Source organism: Lactuca saligna, chromosome 4 (genome assembly GCF_052625555.1).
Source record: "Lactuca saligna cultivar CGN05327 chromosome 4, ASM5262555v1, whole genome shotgun sequence".
Taxonomy (NCBI): domain Eukaryota; kingdom Viridiplantae; phylum Streptophyta; class Magnoliopsida; order Asterales; family Asteraceae; genus Lactuca; species Lactuca saligna.
The window spans coordinates 224633697-224653583 of NC_136420.1; positions in this window are offsets into that span (position 1 = coordinate 224633697).

Below are 19887 nucleotides of genomic sequence, written 5' to 3' on the forward strand. Positions count from 1 at the left end.
TAATCTCGTTGAGTGGGATTACGAGAGTCTCGTCGGATAGGCATTTCTTCAGGTTTCAGACATGGAAGGTAGAGTGTATGTTAATGAGCTCGCGGGGTAGATTAAGTTTGTAAGCTATGGGGCCAACTCTGGCGACAATCTCGAAAGGACCTATGTATCTTGGATTCAGCTTTCCATGCTTCCCAAAGCGTATTATGCCCTTCCAGGGAAAGACTTTCAAAAGGACTCAGTCTCCTACCTGGAATTCCAAGGGTTTTCTCCATTTATCTGCGTAGCTCTTCTGTCGATCTCTAGCGGCCTTTAGTTGTTCGCGAATCTGTACAATATTCTTGGTCGTTTCTCAAATGATCTCCGGACCCGTGAGAGTGCTGTCAGGAAATCATCCTTTAGCTAACTGAGTGTCACCCACCTCAGCCCAACATAAAGGGGATCTGCACTTCCGGCCGTAGAGGGCTTCGAACGGGGCTGCCTTGATGCTCGTGTGATGACTGTTATTGTAAGAAAACTCTACAAGTGGTAAGTGTGTATCCCATGCCTTACCAAAGTCAATCACACAGGCCCTTAGCATGTCCTCCAGGGTTTGGATAGTCCTTTTACTTTGCCCGTCGGTCTACGGATGGTAGGTTGTACTCATGTCCAACCTCGTCCCTAAGGCGCTTTGTAGTGATTGCTAAAATCTAGAAGTAAACCTACTATCTCTATCAGAGATAATAGATTTAGGGAAACCATGCAGCCGTACTATTTCCTTAATGTATGTTCTTGTGAGTTTCTCCATCTTTTCTGTTTCTTTGATGGGTAGGAAGTGTGCAGACTTGGTCAATCTATCGACGATGACCCATATGGTATCCAGCCCACCCGTTGTCCTTGGTAGCTTAGTTATGAAATCCATAGTGATCCGCTCCCACTTCCACTCCGGTATCTCCGGTTGCTGTAGAAGACCTGATGGCTTCTGGTATTCGACCATCACCTTCGCGCAGGTAAGGCATTTACTCACGAAGGTAGCAATCTCTGCTTCCATATTAGGCCACCGGTATAACCTTTTGAGATTCAGATACATCTTATTTGAACCTGTGTGAACGGAATATCGAGTGTCATGTGCTTCCTTCATGACCAAGTCTCTGAAACCACCGTGATGCGGCGTCCAGATTCGGTCCATGAGATAATAGGCTCCGTCACCCTTGACCTCCAAGTTCTTATCCATTCCACGTAAGGATTCTCCCGCCACATACTCAGGCTTTAAAGCTTCGAGCTTAGCCTCCTTAATCTATGCGGATAGATGCAAATGGATAGTCATTGTTAACGACTTGACCCTTCGACCAGAATACTCTTTTCTACTTAGGGCGTCTGCTACTACATTGGCCTTTCCCTGGTGATAACGAATCTCGCAGTCGTAATCATTGAGTAGTTCGACCCACCGTCGTTGTCTCATATTGAGCTCCTTCTGGTTCAGTATGTGTTGGAGGCTTTTGTGGTCAATGTATATTCTGCTCTTCGTACCATACAAATAATGTCTCCAGATCTTTAGGGCGAATACGATCGCTCCTAACTCGAGGTCGTTCATGGTGTAGTTGATCTCGTCTTTAGTTGTCTCGAGGCATAGGTGATGACCTTACCTCGTTGCATCAGGACACAACTGAGCCCTTGATTTGATGCATCGCAGTACGCCACGAAATCATCTGTCCCTTCGGGAAGGGATAATACGAGTGCGGTGCATAGGGCTCGCTTCAAGGTTTGGAATGCCTTCTCCTGTTTCTCTCCCCAGTCAAATGTCACGCCTTTCTGAGTCAATGTAATGAGGGGTTTTGCAATCCAAGAGAAGTTCTAAATGAATCTGCGGTAATAGCCAGTGAGGCCTAGAAATTGATGAATTTATGTAGGCGTCTTCAGTGCTGACCAGTTCTCGACAGCTCTAACCTTAGATAGGTCCACATGGATTCCTTCCTCACTAACCACGTGTCCTAAGAATTCAACTTTTCGAATCTAAAATTCACACTTGTTGAACTTCGCGTATAACTTCTCCGATCGTAGGGTTTCTAGGACTCGTCGTAGATGATTGCTATGTTCTTCCTCACTCCGAGAGTAGACAAGTATGTCATCAATAAAGACAATGACGAACTGATCTATGTAAGGACGACACACCCTATTCATCAAATCCATAAATATTACGGGTGCATTAGTCAGTCCAAAGGGCATCAGTACAAACTCATAGTGTCCATAACGAGTTCGGAAGGATACCCGGACCTAAGATCAATCTTGGAAAAGTAACTCGCCCCTTGCAGTTGGTCGAATAGGTAGTCTATACGGGGAAGAGGGTAGAGATTCTTGACCGTTAGTTTTCTGAGCTCTCTGTAGTCGATGTATATACGGAATGATCTGTCCTTCTTCTTTACAAACAAGACCAGTGCTCCCCAGGGTGAGAAGCTTGGTCTTATAAAGCCCTTGCTGAGCAACTCGTTAAGTTGACCGGATAGTTCTTGCATTTCAGCAGGTGCTAGACGATACGGCAATTTAGCTACAGCGGTATCTCCTGGGATTAGGTCGATTCTGAACTCAACCTAATGTTTGGGAGGTAAACCTGGGAGTTCTTTTGGGAAGACGTTGGGAAAGTCGCACACGATGGGGAAGTCTTTTAGATCTTTAGTTTTCTGGCTTGTATCGACAACGTGAGCAAGGAATGTGCGATATTCCTTACGCAAGTACTTCTGGGCTTGAATACTTGAGATGATGCGAAGGCTCGTACTGCGTTTGTCCCCGTAGATTAATAAGGTTTCGTTATTCAATAGATTCAGATGGATTGCTTTATCGAAACACATAATATCAGCACGATGGAGGCTCAACTAGCCCATGCCCACGATGACATCAAAACTTTTGATAGACACTGGTACGAGGTCGATTGGGAATGAATGATCATCTAGTGTGAGAGTGCAACCTATGTAGATTTCGTTAGAGCTCTCTGTCTTTCCGTTAGCCATTTCTACAAAGAATGTTCTTTTAGTGGTTGTCGGGTTTGCTTAAGTAAGTGTTTAAAGTTTTGGTTTATAAAGCTTCTTTCTGCTCCACTATCGAATAAGACACAAGACTAAGAGTTGTTGAGGAGGAACGTACCCGTGACTACTGTGGGTTCCGCTACTGCTTCATTGTGGCCAATAATGAGTAGTCTTCCTGTTCCTCCCGTATTCCCGACCTTCGGAGAGTTTTTCTTGAAATGAACAACTTGACTGCAGCCATAGCAGGCCTGGCTCACTCCCGAGCCGGAGACTTGAGAAATGGGTTTGGGTTGGGATCTGCAAAACCGGACAGTATGGCCCTTCCATCCGTAGTTGGTGCAGTGCAATTCACGGCAGGGGCCGTTGTGATGGAAGGAGCACTTGGGGCACTTGGGTAGGTTCCCAACATAGGTTTTTGCTGGTACAGGGGTAGCAGGAGTGGTGGCAGCATGGACAGCCACGATTTGTTGGTCTTTGGAGGAGATTTGAGTTTTCTTTCCCTTCTTCTGATCCCAACGCTTCCTCTTTTTGTCAGTTGATTTGGGTGGTGCAGTGGCAGTTGTGGTTGTTGTTGGTGGAGTGGAAGGAGTTTCATGATCAATCAACTTGTGGGCCAACTCCTTGGCGTTGTCAAAGGTTGCAGGATGTAAAGATAGAACGTTTCCTTGATACCGGGGCACTAAACCCCAGATGTATCGTTCGATTTTCTTGCTCTCAGAAGGGATCATGTTAGGGCACATAGCCACTAGGTCGCAATACCTAGCCGTATAAGCCACTGTATCTGTCCCCTTCATCTTGACGTTCCAGAGTTCTTCCTCAAGATTATGAACCTCACCTCTAGGGCAATACTCCTTTCTCACTAGGTCCTTTAGTGTGTCCCAGCCCATGACATTGGCTATTAGTAAGGAGAGTGAATTGATATGGCCATTCCACCATGCTAGGGCCATTTTAGTGAAGGTGGCAGCAGCGAACTTGATTTTGCTATCTTCAAGGCATGAGCACATTTTGAAAATGGCTTTGGCTCTTTCGATCCATTGGGATAGATCAAGGATTCCACCGGCCCCATTGAAGAATGTTGGTTTACAGCTCATGAAATCTTTATAAGTTCACCCCTGTGCACGTGGGAGAATTTCACCATGTCTGGAGTTGTTGCCCATTCCGGCTCCACTAGCATTACCGGAATTCATTTGGGCCATAGCGGCCGTTACAGCTGCGGTTACAACCGTTTGGAATATCACAGGATCAATTTGTGGAGGAGGGGGTGGTGGAGGTGGAGTTTGAGCTGCAGGTCTACCTCTGTTTGGGCGCTTGCGGGGAGGCATCCTTTACTGAAAGTTCATAGAGATAATGACAATAGTGAGTATCAATTACATATATGATGAGAGCATTTCATGGACTAAACCATAGTACAACTATCAGATAGAGTCATAGTAACAGAGTAGATAGCTTCCAATATTACTACTAATGATGTAATACAAATTCGGGAAAAGTGACCTAACAATAGGTCTTACATCAAATCGTAAGGAAAATGTTGGCAGCCTAGAGGTATAATTAGAGTACTTTCAAAGTTAGGAACATTTACAAACAAGTGCTCTACCGAGCATAGAAAGAGAAAGGCTATTCCGTAAACAAAAGGGAAAGACAAGTAGATATCTTCTACTGACGACGGGTATTCGTTGGGCGAACCCTAAGATCAACCAGTTGGCAAACAACTTCCTGAAGGTGTCTCTCCTGAACCCTATGACGTGCTCGGAGTTCCCTAATTTCGGCACGGGATGCAACTAGCTATTGTTGCAGAACCTCATTGGTCCTCCTAGTCCTATCCATGGCTTCTTCCAGTTGGCGGATGCGGGCAGTGTTAAGGCTGGAGTTGGCATCAATTTCCACGACTTTACTGATGGTTGCTTGACCTTGTTTAGTGTTCCTGGTGATCCTACAGACCATTATAGGCATGACTCGGTCCATTGATCCTCTTTCGCTTATGTTGTAGAAGCTTTGGTCTCCGTTGAAAGGTATAGACTGACCCTGCTCCTCGCTCCATCGGTTCAGGGTTATTGCCCACATGGGAGTGGGGCCTTGAAATACCGGACGGGGGTTAGGGTTTGGACCTACTGGGGGCAGGTTGTTGACTTCTAGCTCGGAGTCGGAGTCATCCGAAAAGACTTCAGCATGGTGATCATCCAAAGGGATCGGGTCATCATCTTCTGGCTCCACATCTTGCCATCCCCCATTGCCTTGGTTCGGATAATACAGATCACCGGGATGGTGGAAGCCAGCCATGTTATCTACACGAGAATGGGGAAATAAAGGTTAATAGACGTACTAATCTAGAATACTTATAAGATGATCGTTACTAGTCGACCCAATACTTGCACAATGCATACCAATTACATGTAACCGAAGAAAAACAATCTTTCGAATAAGCAACCCCAACTCAAGACCCCCAATCAAACAAGAACAGGAAATGAAGCAAAGGTCACAGATTCTGAGTCTATAGCGCCCTAGTCACATGTAACCGTGATGTATCCACCTAGCAACTATTATTCTACTAGTAAAAACCCTTTTTGTTATCACATATGCAGTTAGTAGAGTACAGAATACTCCTATAGTATTCTTGTTCTTGTGGTAGTGTTGGTAAGTTTTAGACTTGTTGCAACACCACAATCACTCTTAGGCACATGCTAGTCACTCCTAGAGAGATGTAGTTGATCAGGCTACATCCACCCAGGTGTGACTATATGTCTCTAAGCTTAATTGTGTTGTTCAACAATCTTTAATACTTCAGTTCAGTTCTAGAATGATATAGACCCTTTTGTATTGGTGAATGTATATATACATAATTAATTAAATATTTTAGTATTTAAAAGTATATATTCTTGGTCAGAGTGTTTTAGTCCCAAAGTGTTTATAGTTCGTATATCTTTTATGGGTTGATATACTTTATTCACTATAAAAAATGCTCTGATACCAATTCTGTCACACCCCAAAACCAAGAACGGCATAACACGTTCTGGGGTGGAGGACGTCATGTACATTATCATAACAATTGCATAATAGTAAAAACAAGCGACAACAACTATTTCATTAATATAGTGATTTTAGATACAAATGTGTTCTATACAGTTGATAGACACCAAAAGTATAACATAAATAAAAGATGAGTCTTGTATATGCTCCATCTTCTCAAAAGCCGCACCAGTACCTATCTATCATTAACCTGACGATACAAGTTATTTTGAAAATGAGTATCAGCATAAAGCTGGTGAGTTCATAAGATTTTAGGGTCATTTCTTGTATAAAAGTGTTTACAATCAAGTAATATAAAAGCTAAAATAAATCTTGAGAGTAGTAGAAATCCCTAGAGAATCCTATATTTTCAAGTTTTAGATACGTGTAAGTTAAACTCATTGAGTGTATAATAGTATTTTCATTGAGACTATCAGTGCTAAAATAAGGTAGTATGTTTCATACAGTAGTGTAGCTGAGTAAAAGTATTGCTGATTTACTGTAGTAGTGTTGCAACTTCAATGTATGTTCATTACTTCGGGAATTAGCTTAGACTTTAATTCTTAGTGTGTTAATTTGGATATATATATATATATATATATATATATATATATATATATATATATATGATTTCTCATGTAACTAAACTGAGTGATTATAGAGGGTCTGATGACCTTCCCGGTCATCCGTAGTGTAGTGATGTAGTGCCATCCCTGGTCCTAGTCAGCTCGGACTGTAAATAATAGTCGAGATGTAATAGCGTCCGTCCTGTATAGATCTATACATGTAGTGTTGCTTTCCCTGGTTACATGGTATTTACATAGTAGAGTGTCGTATAGAGGAATAGTATGATATATTCTGGATTAGTGCATTCTCTTGTATTATAGTATAGTAACTTATAATATAATATAGTGAGTGCTTTCTTAAATGTGTCTTAACTCGTGTTGGTAGTAATTATAGCGGGTATCATAGTGATAGGGGTAACGAGCAGTAGTATTAACTATACCTATTATAGTTATAAAGAGTGTAGAGTCGCATGCCTTTGATATGAAAGGGTATTATATGAGATGAAGATTTTCATATCTAAAACAATATATATGATATATAAATAAGAAATAACGACAGTCGGACGGATAACAAAATACCCTAAGACCACAATCAAACAAGAACAAGAAATAAGGTGAGCTGTCGATCCTAAGTCCTTCAAGTCTTATTTATATAAATATATGGATGTCGATATAGTTTAGAAGAAAAGTAATTTAAATACAATTTGAAAATAGTTAAACAACAATTTAATTGGGGAAATGTGATTGATGAACATTTAAAACAGTTTTATTGACAATTAGAACAATGTATAGAGAGACCCCTTTTGTGGTAAGCTATAAATCACATATGATTAGGAAATAGAACTTGTTGCATTTACTTGTATCCCCCCCCCTAAAACATGTAAAAGCATTTTAAAAGGTTAATTAAGGGGTATGAACTCACCTGAAACGAGTAGAGCGGGTGGAAGTGTCGGTTGAGTGTTTGGTGTCAAGTAAAGACTTGTACACCCTTTATGACCCTAGTAACATATGAAGACATATGTTTACAAGTAATTAGTGATTTAAACACTAATTAAACACATATAGACATCCTAATGTGAATAAAATCTCTATGGTTAAGTGCTAGAAGACTATTTGATTGCAACGAAGGAGTATAAGACCTCACCATGGAGTTTACTCTTCTAAAACTCACCTTAAGTGAGTTTACAGCTGGGGGGAATTTCTTCCATGTGTTTACGGTAGTAAACTCTTGGGAAACCCATAAATTTCGTTTTTGAGGTCCGTTGCTCATTCCTAACCATTTCTAAGTGAATGTATAAGGCTAAAATGGGGTTTAAGGCTTGATTTGCATGGATTGAGGGGGTTTACGGCCTAAGAATGTTCTTCAGCTGTAAACCCTCTTTCAAGCCCCCAAACATGATGATTTTTGGCTCAAACACTTCAAGGTTTAATCCTAAACTAGTTTCTAAGCCTAATGGAGAGATTTAGGGCATGTTTGTCATCTTTTTAGGGGTTTACGGCCTAAGAGTGTTCTTGGGCCATAAACTCCTTATTCATGCCCTTTTTGGATGATTTTAAAACTATAATTACATGCAAGTATCTTTAGAACCAGCTAGGATGAGAGAACTTACGCTTTTGACGCGGAAACTTGCGGTTTTTGGGATGAAATCGGACTTGAGGAGAGAGAGTAGATAGAGAGAGTGTTTAGGGTGGTAAAAGGTTCAAAAGAATGTCTACTCACCCTTATATAGGGCTTCAGTGTTGTACCCGGTATACGACTACCCAATATTTATGTTAAACGAGGTTGAAAGTTTTACCCGATTAAACGGTCGTAACCCAGCTTATCTTGTAAACTAGATTTTCTTAAACAAAATTAAGGATATTACACGTGTTTTTATTTATTTCAATAAATATAAATATAAAATAAAACATTATTTTATTTGTTTAACCCCAAAAATTTATTGAAATAATAATAATAAAAACTATTTTATTAGCGGAAATTGGGTTACAATGATGGAATAAATTTCGGGTTGTCACAAAAATCACCCCTTTCAAGCTCCAATTTGGTATGTAATCCATTCTAGCTCATAGTATAACATGTTTGGCTTTCAAATTCGTTTTTAAATCATGAAAAGGGACCAAGAACTTGTGTTTACGGCCTAGGAACAGCCCCAATCGGCAAACACACATAAATGGGGTTTTGGAGCCCCAAAACCCTTCCAAATCACTTCTAGAGATTAGATATGACTTAGGGGATTAAAAGATTGGACTTATAACACCAAAACCTTAACATTTGAGGGGTGAACATGATTTTATGGCCCAACAACATGCTTGGACCGTAAACACCCTTTCTTAGGTCGCAAACACCTTTTGAGGTGTTAAAATGCCCCTTAAACACCTCCTATGCCTTGGAATAATGTCTAGAATCATCCACCATTGTGTTAGGGATCTTAAACATGCAAGAAACCATCCCCTTAGAAGATTACGGCCATAATCCCCCCAAGGAATGGTTCTTGGGCCGTAAACTCCTTTGTGGTGGTCAAACGGTGCCCCAACTTCCTTCCATGGTTTGTACTTTGGACTAGAAACACTTGTGCTTAACCTGGGACCACCAAAACACATAAGGAGAGGGTACTTGAGAGTTTACGGCCGTAAACTCCTAGTTTACTTCTGTCAACTCCTTAAATGGTCCATATGTTGATCAAATCCCTTTCCAATGCCTTAAAACTAAACCTAGCATCATCCCTCAATTGTTGTAAGACCATTTAGCAACCAAGAACCCACCACCCATGAGTTTACGGCCATAAACTCATGGGTATATGGTCTTAGGGCCGTAATCTCCATATGGAGTTTACTCTTGAAGAGCAAACTCCATATTTAGACCATACACCCCCTTAGATGCTACCCGGATCACTCCTAACACTTGAAATGAAGTGTTTTCATGCCTCGGAGTGTATATTCTTATCCAATTAGTAGTTCAAATTCTAATTAGATACAATTATGTATCTCTTCATATTACATAGGAACATCGCATGTACTCAAGCCCCGAACTGAGACTTAACATCCAACCGACACGTTTCTCGTCTGGTGAGTTGATACCCCTAAACCTTTTTCCGTGTTTTCAATGTTTTCTGGGGGTAATACAAGCAAAAGTACAGGAATATCTTGTACTCAAACTTATTATTTCATTTGAAATGTTACATATTTCGTATGCTTTTAACACTGAAAACTGTATTAACCAACCGTTTGATTTGCAGAATCAGTTTTCCAAACCGATTGCAAATCTTATTATATTTTGTTATATTGTATATTTCACAAACGAATTTCTACATCATTACTGTTAAAAGCATGAACCTTAGAACTTTAGTCCCGTCCTTGATAACACTCCCCCTAGATACGAGAGTGAAGGACTAATAAAATAGAATTTCCCATTTTTGATATCTTTTAATTCATTAATCTTAAGATTGGAGACACGTCCTTGTAACACTCCCCCTAGTTACGAGAGTGTAGGACTACCCCCGTAACCAGAATCTCTTGGAGGGAGAACGTGACTTGAGTGTATATATCTATACGGGATTGACAACCCCGCACTTGGTTGCTAGCTACAGTCGGACCGAAAGGTCCAAGGGTAACAAAAGTCATAAAACAATACTGGCCCTGTTCCGAGCCTTATCTAGTCTATTGTATGGTTATGGATCTCGCAATTTAGATTATGAAAATTTTTCTACTTACTTATTAGTTTTATATACGTGTTAAAGCTAATGTGCTTTTCAAGGATAACCAGGTTTTCAGGAAACTTCACACAAACACTTTAAGTATGGTAGATACTTGTACGTTACATTCATAACCGATAACCAACTAAAACTTTTAAGGAAAATAAGGGTTATTCCTGGGATAACTGAACTGTTCATAACCATATTGTATAACCAACGGATAACTAAACTTTACTTATAAGAAGATATGGGATTTTCTTGGATAACACTTTCTCAGAAAACCAAAGGAAACTTGTTCATTTTCAGAAAACAAACCACTTATGAACTCACCAGCTTTATGCTAATATTTCAAAACTGCTTGTATTCTCAGGTCCACATTAGACAGGTACCCTGCGATCTTTTGGAGAAGACGGAGTGTTTTAGCAGACACATCTTTACTTTTGTTCAAACTAATGTATAGATAAAACATATATTACTTTACTTTCAAACAAATGTAATATTCCTATGTAATGTAATGTTTTGTGTTTAATATGCTTGCTATGTACATTGGTTGTGATACTTTACATGACATCCTCTACCCCGGAACGTTTCCGACATCGGTTTCGGGGTGTGACATCCGTGGTTAGCTCGCACATGTCATTCAATTCAGGTAACATGCTCTCCCTTACTCCGTGTAACTCTAAATCTATTATGGTTGGTAATGGTGCCGTCCTGTCCGTCACTAATATTAGACCTACTTTTTTTTCCACATTCACACAACCGTCTTACTTTAGATAATGTATTTATCTCAAACAAAATGGTCAAAAACCTTGTGTCTTTACGGAAATTCACTACTGATAACTCTATTTTTATAACTTTTGACCCTTTTGATTTCACTGTAAAGGACTTTAAAATAGTTGCTTTCATTCAACGATGTGATAGTGAAGGTGATCTCTACCCTATACTTCCCTCCATCAATACTTCTCCTATTGCTACTGTTTGTGTGACTGTCGCTCTTCCTACATAGCATCAGCGTCTTGGTCATCCCATCTCGTCTACTCTTCAGTTTTTAAATTATTGTCATTTTATTTCTAGATGTACTAATAAGCTCCCATCGTTCATGCTTGTCAGCTTGGGAAACATTGTCATTTACCTTTTTATACTTCTAAAACTAAAACATCTCGTGTGTTTGAATTAGTACATTCTGATTTATGGACATCTCCTGTTACTAGTATAAGTAGATTTAAATAGTATGTTCTTTTCTTGGATGATTTGTATTATTTTTATGGGTTTTCCCTGTCATGCAAACTTTAATGTTTTTATGTTTTCACAAACTTTCAAAAATATATTTACAATCAATTCCACACTACCATTCAACTTTCTCAATGTGACAAGGGTTGTGAATTTAATAACCAATTATTACTAAATTTTGTTAATGAAAAGGAATTAAAATATGTTTTTCTTCTCCTTATACATCTCAACAAAATGGAAAAGCTGAACGAGCCATTCACACAATTAGTAACATCATTCGTACTTTTCTCTTTCAAGCTTGCCTTCCCCCAAAGTTGTGGGTTGAAGCTCTTCTTACTGCCATTCATACCCTTTACCTTCTTCCAACAACGACTCTTTCCTTCAATACTCCTTTTAAATTCCTTTTTGGCTCATTTCCCTCCTATGATCACCTCTATGTATTTGGATAACTTTGTTATCCAAACCTTTCTTCCACTGCTAAACATAAACTATCTCCACGTTCTTCCACTTTCATTTATCTTGGTCCCTCCTCGGATCACCAAGGGTATCAATGCCTTGACCTTATTACTTAACGAGTGATTATCTCTCGTCATTTCATTTTTTATGATGAGCATTTTTCTTTCACCGACTTTCAGCCCACCCTTGATGTCTCTGAGTATGACTCTTTTATCCATGATGACATTCCTACCACTTCCTTCATTCATCCTGATTCTCAGATCTTTGTCACTCCGTCTATTGCCACTTCCCATCCCTTTCCAAATAGCAGTTCCTCTACACCCACAACTCTTCCAACTCCTCCTTCCCCTTCCCACCTCCATCCCATCCCATGGTCACTAGATCTCGCACTGGATCTCTGAGACCCAAATAAATCTTCAATCTCTCAGCCACTTCTGACATTTCTCCTATTCCTTGATTTACTGATCAGGCTCTGTGTAATCCTAACTGGAAATCTACCATGGATAATGAGATGTCTGTTCTCACATCCAACCATACTTGGGATCTTGTTCCTCATCCTCAAAGTGCAAACATTATTGGTTGCGGCTGGCTCCATCGTCACAAGTTTGACAGCAAAGGCAATATTGATCACTATAAAGGTCGCCTTGTAGCTCAGGGGTTCTCTCAACAACCTAGCCTTGGCATTGATGACACTTTTTTCCTGGTTGTCAAACTTGCCACCATTCACACTGTCTTAATCATTGCCACATCAAAACACTGGCCCATACACCAATTAGATGTCAAAAATGCTTTTCTTCATAGCGATCTTTCTGAGCAAGTCCTCATGAAACAACCTCTTGGTTATTTTCACCCCTCCTTCCCCAACCATGTGTACCGCCTTCATAAAGCATTGTATAGGCTTAATCAAACCCCTCATGTCTGGTATTAATGGTTTTCTATCTTCATATTCTCTTTAGATTTCACTAGCAGTCACTCTGACCGCTCTCTTTTTACTTATCATTCAAGTGACAACCACACACACACACACACACACACATATATATATATATATATATATATATATATATATATATATATATATGTATATATATATATATATATATCTTCTCTTGTATGTTGATGATATAATTCTTACTGCCTCTTCTACTGCTCTCATCACTCGTGTCATCTCCCATTTATCTTCGGAATTTCCTATATCTGATCTTGGTCCTCTATCCTTTTTTTTCTTGGCATTACTGCCACTCGCTTTGTCAATGGTCTATTTTTATCTCAAAGTTCCTTTGCTAAGGAAATTCTCTCTCGTGTTAACATGGCTACATGGAATCCTTATGCTACTCCTTCTAACACCAAGTCTAAACTTTCCACTGATGGTAATCGTGTCTCTGACCCCACCCTCTATCAAAGTCTTGCTAGTGCTCTCCAGTATCTCGCATTCACTTGCCCTGATATTGCCTATATGGTTCAACAAAGCTGCTTGTTATTGCATGATCCTCATGAACAACATATTATGGCTCTTAAAGGTATTGTTTGGTATATTCACGATACGTTTTCCCACGGTCTCTTTTTTCACCCTTCCACTACCGATCGCTTGGTTTCTTACTCTGATGCTGACTGGGTTTGCTGTCCTCACACTCGTCGGTCTACTTCTGGCTATTGTGTTTATCTTGGCGACAACCTTATATCTTGGTCTTCCAAATGTCAACATGTTTCGCGCCCCTCAATTGAGGCTGAGTATCGCAGGGTGGCCAATGTCGATGTCAAAGCTACCTAGCTTCGAAACGTACTTCTTAAGTTATCATGTCCATTGTCTAAAGCAACGATTGTCTTTTGCGATAATGTGAGTGCTATGTATTTATCATCTAATCATGTACATCATCAACATACCAAGCATGTGGAAATAGACTTGCATTTTGTTCGGGAACGTGTTGTTATTGGTCATGTGGGAGTCTTACATGTGCCATCAGCTCACCAGTTTGTGGATATATTCACTAAAGGTCTTCCAACGCAGTTATTTTTAGACTTTAGGGACAATTTAAACATTTGTAAACCCCATGCTCAAGCTGAGTGGGTGTGTTAATTTATAGCTTTTATTTTTCACTATGTTTTTGTATAGGGGCCTATATATATATATATATATATATATATATATATATATATATATATATATATATATATATATATATATATATATATATATATATTCTTGCAATACAATACCCTAATCAATAGGGCTTTTACCACAATTAACACATACTAATACATGAAAATCGAATGTAGAATAAAAGTTCATGAAGCAGTCGGCAGAAACAATGGATGGAAGTTCCAATGTCCCTCAAAGGAATTAGCAGATGCAATGACTGGACGTTTCAATGTCATCGAAGATGTTGCTGGGGTTGACAAAATATCTTTTACTTCTAATACCGATTTTTAAACAAACTAAACAAGTTTAATGTTAATATATGTAAAAGACATATGTCAGAAAGTACTTAATCACTTACATTAGTGTTTGACTCGTTTTATAGTTTTTATGTATTACAAGTCGTACACTTATATAATATATCACTTTTTTCTTAATAATTACTTAAGCAATTACAAAAGGTTCCTAGTTAGCTTACATTTTTTATGATAAGATTATATATTTAACTTAAGCATCAAACCCTGATAAGAATCGGAAAACCAAACAAGTTATGTAATTCTTAAACATCAAAATATTATATTTACCCAACTTAATTTCTCAATATCATATTTACTCTTCATAAAATTTCTAAATATCATATTTACCCTTCATAAAATTTCAAAATATCATATATGTCCTTTTTAAACATTAAAATATCATATATGTCATTCTTAAATATCAAAATATCATATTTGCACTTTTTAAACATCAAAATATCAATGATAATATCTAAAATATCATTTGTCTACAACATAATAATAATCAACAACAACAAAACAAAAAACTAAAAATCAAAATATACATTCCATAGAGAGGGTTGAAAATGAATTTTTTTTTATTTGTTAAGAGGGCGGTATTCTAACAATTTAAAAGTTTACATTCCATTATCATAGGCATAAGGATAATATGGTTAAATTTTTTAATTATTATAATAATTTTAAGGTATAAAAATGATTATAAAATATTAAAAACATTATAAAAAAGAATTTGTACAAATATGATATTTTGAAGGTTTACAAAAGATAAATATGATATTGAAAAATTAAGCTGACAGATATGATATTTTGAAGTTTAAAAAATAACATATATATCAAATTCTTCTTTTTTTATTATGAATGTTTTCATATTATTTTGAACTAAATTATGTCAAATGATTAAGACAACTTGAAAAACAACATCAATAATCATGTATCATAAGAATAAAATAATGCAAATGTAAGATGTTGTAAGATACTGTAGAAAGATTGGATCCATTAATAATCTATAGTGAAAAAATTGAAAAGATTGACCATTAGGAGGAAATTTTTAGCATGGTCAATTGCTTTTGAAAAACCGATTTCCTAGAATTGTTTTCTTTGAAAAATAATAAAGATAATATAGTTGATTTGCAAGGAACCTTTGCGGTTGGACCTTTTTTCATGGAGGAACCTAACGAATTTATTTTAACAATATTTTACAAATTCAAGTTTATCGAATCAATGTGATAGATGGGTATATAATATTGGATACGTGGTCAATTTCATGGCGTGTCATTGGAGCTTTTATTTTTAATGGTATATTGCTGGCGGCTAACAATTTTATTACTTGAAATGATGCAACTACTTATGCTACAAATATACTACTCCACTATTTTGATTCTAAGCCTCCAAAACCTTTCACGGGACATCATGTCACTGAAAAGATAACACTTGATCTATAAGGTTTACCCTCATACACTATACTTTTTCGTGGTTGTCCTTTCTACTCAAGCCATGATCATTGGTTACCATATTTACACTTCCAACTCGACTCGTGATTGTTTCCAACATATAATTTTGAACCACTATGATATCGGTGACCATATTTACACTTACAACTCGACTCGTTGATTGTTTCTAAAAAATATTTTGAACCACTATGATATCGTTTATATTACATTGATATTTGGTGCCACATCCAGCACATTTATGTTATAGTTATAGTTTGATGTAATTTATGACAAAAAAAAATACTTAATATGCTTTGAATTTACATTTTATAGATTATATCCGTTTCTAAGATTAAGGGAGCTATTTGGTGTTTTTGGTGTTTGGATTTCGTGATGATTAGTGAGATGCTAGAATTGAAGATTATGCATTGCATTGCTTTCCGTATCGACGTGGTGTTACTTAATGAATACAAGATAAATACTTCCACATGGCGCGTTATTAGTTATACACACACCATGCTTTTTGCATCATAAATTACTACTATAAAACAACATTTACCCTAATTATGAAATTCAGCCGCATATTGCACAGGGATATATACAATAAAGTCCTAATATTTTCATCGATTTGACAAGAAAGTCCTAAACTTTATTTTTTTGACAGTAAAGTCCAAATTACCGGCACTTTTTGACACTTTTACCCTTTTTTCCCGGTTAGCCGGTAATTAGGACTTTTTTGTCAACAAAATAAAGTTTAGGACTTTCTTGTCAAATCGTAAATTAAGACTTTACTGTCAAAAAAATAAAGCTTAGGATTTTTTTGTCAAATCGTTGAAAATATTAGGACTTTAGTGTATATATACTTTTTTTGGTTAGAAATTTAATGGTATGATAGTCTTTAAGCATAAGAGTTATTGAAACATTCTCTAATAAGTTAGATCCTATTGAAATCTTTTACGTTTGCTTCTTGTTAAATCGTTTTTTTAATCTCAACAAACCGACATTGAAAAAAATTGAGATAATCAAGAAAGAAAGAAATAACCAGGATTGTGTTGGCTTTTTTCCAGTCTCAAAAATGGAGAAATTAGAAACCTAAAAAGACGAAAGTGTTCTGGCTTTATACAAACACAAACAACATATGCCTAGTCAAAAGGGTGTGACTAGTCAAAAGGGTGTGACTAGGCATGTGTTGTTTGTGTTTGTATAAAGCCAAGACACTTTCGTCTTTTTAGGTTTCTAATTTCTCCATTTTTGAGACTGGAAAAAAGCCAACACAATCCTGGTTATTTCTTTCTTTCTTGATTATCTCAATTTTTTTCAATGTCGGTTTGTTGAGATTAAAAAAACGATTTAACAAGAAGCAAACGTAAAAGATTTCAATAGGATCTAACTTATTAGAGAATGTTTCAATAACTCTTATGCTTAAAGAGTATCATACCATTAAATTTCTAACCAAAAAAAGTATATATACACTAAAGTCCTAATATTTTCAACGATTTGACAAAAAAGTCCTAATTACCGGCTAACCGGGAAAAAAGGGTAAAAGTGTCAAAAAGTGCCGGTAATTTGGACTTTACTGTCAAAAAAATAAAGTTTAGGACTTTCTTGTCAAATCGATGAAAATATTGGGACTTTACTGTATATATCCCTATTGCACATATGCTTGATATACAAGTTAGAGCGAATTTCAGAAGGATCGGAAGATAAACTCAATTGTGAATCATTCAGTTTGCTATTTTTCATCATGTTTAGCATTATTTTATTGATTCCTTTATGTTTTACTTTTCTGATTATGAGCTAAAAGCCGTAGATTTTTCACTTAGATATGATGAACCTTTGAAGTTTTTGGGTTGATTCTATGATTTGGATAAATTAGTTGTTTAACTTATTATGTTAGTTGAATCAAATTAAGATCCATATGTGTTCAAGTTTATAACTTGAAAGCTTTTTGCTGAGTTTATAAATACTATATATGATGGGTTATCAGTATCTTAAAGCCATAAATGCACAACCGAAGCATATCATAAAACTAACTGATAAACCCTATAGTTGGATCCATATTAAGCCAATTTAAAGCAACTAAAGAGATTAACTATAAAAAGAAAACAATACTTACATTCGTAGCCTTTGTTTTCTAGCGTGTACCAAGCTGATCGTATGAGGTAAGATTCAAAATAGAACCCCTTTGATGTAGTTGCAACCATGGAACAAATCAACAATATTGTAATCCTTTGCAACAACTAGAGATGCACATAAAAACCGGTTTCACTATTCAAAACCGGATCCAATCCGAAACCGGATTGGGTCAAAACCGGTTTTGACCAAACCGGATCGGATCGGATTTAAAACCGGATTTTCAATTGGATCCTAATCCTATATTCCAAATCGGATTTGATACCGGATCGTAAACCGGATTCGCTAAAAACCGGATCCAAATCCGCCCCAAAATCCGATTAAAACCCACTAAAATCGGTTTAAACCTGTATCAAATCGGATTAGAATCGGATTCGGATTTTGGTTAGAACCGGATCGGATTTTGACCGGATTCGGATCGGATTTTGACTGGATCGGATTTTTGATGACGTAAGCGAAACCGGATCGGATTCGGATCCGGATCGGATCGGATCGGATTCGGGTTTTGTGCATCTCTAGGCCAATAACCAACCAAAAAAACACTACATGATTAGGGTTTGTCTTCGATTTTCGTGACAAGTAAATTGGTCCTACGTGATGATTCATATGAGATAGTTTCGGATTTTTATAGAGAAAGAGGATTACCTAAAATGGTATGATTTTCTTACTTGGGATCAACTCTCGAATCCGAATATGAATCCCTTTATTTATAGGGAAGGATTTAAACCCTTATGGGATAATTACTTGGTTAATAGGTACTTTGAAAATTATATAACTTTCACATTCTTATGCTAAAGCATATATATATATATATATATATATATATATATATATATATATATATATATATATATATATATATATATATATATAACTTCTTTAGCATAAGAATATGAAAGTTTAAATCCTTCCCTATAAATAAAGGGATTCATATTCGGATTCGTGAGTTGATCCCAAGTAAACTAGATCCCTATAAGTATTTTCAAGTCAATTTTTACTATATTGTTTCTTACATGTAACCCAAAAGGACTCTGAAATTAACAATGTTGCTAAAAAATGGTATTGAATGGTTGAGGTGGCATTGCTCAAGGTTTTAAAGGCTTTATGAAACCACCCCCATATTTGTTGTGTTAAGAAGCATTGACTCCTTAACGTAGCTAAACACTTGGAAACTTATTTTGCACCAATCATCTTTTAGATTTTTAGATTTTAGATTTTATTAGTTTTTCCTCTTAAATATGTTGTTGTTGTGTGGTGGGAATTTATTACCTAAATGGAGTAGTGTGGAGTATGATGTGACATGTGAGGTGGAAAAACTAGTGTCAGAACACCGACCCATACTAACCAACCTAATTGTAATATTACAACCTTTGTTATTGTGTGTACTATTTCTGATAATCTCCCACTTATAGAAGCTACTCATTAATGTATGGTCCGATATCCTCTATGTAACAGCCCGATTTTAAGGTATTTTCAAATTCAACCCTTGGTTTTAATTTATGTCATCTTGGTCAATGTATTGGAAGGAAATCGCCACATGAAATGGTGTAGATCATGTTCCATTTGGTTCCTTTGCTCAAAAAGTCTCCACCTTTGGGACTTAAACACTAAAATGCTCCTATATGATGCTCATAACAAAAGAGTGGTAAAGTTTTGTAACGCTGTAAAATTTCAAAAAAAAATTCACATTTTAAAAACAATTTAATTCACAATATTATAACACATTGTTTCATATATTCAACATAAGTCAAAAATCTCAAGATCATAACATATAAATTAAACTCCACGTGTGTGTACTGATCATGCCGGATCCTTCCCGCGATCCTCACTAGTACCAGAAACACATAACACAAAACACTGTAAGCACAAAGCTTAGTGAGTTCTCCAAACTACCACATATAACACATATTAGCCACTCAAGGCTATAACTCTTGTGGGCCCTTAGGCCCTAACT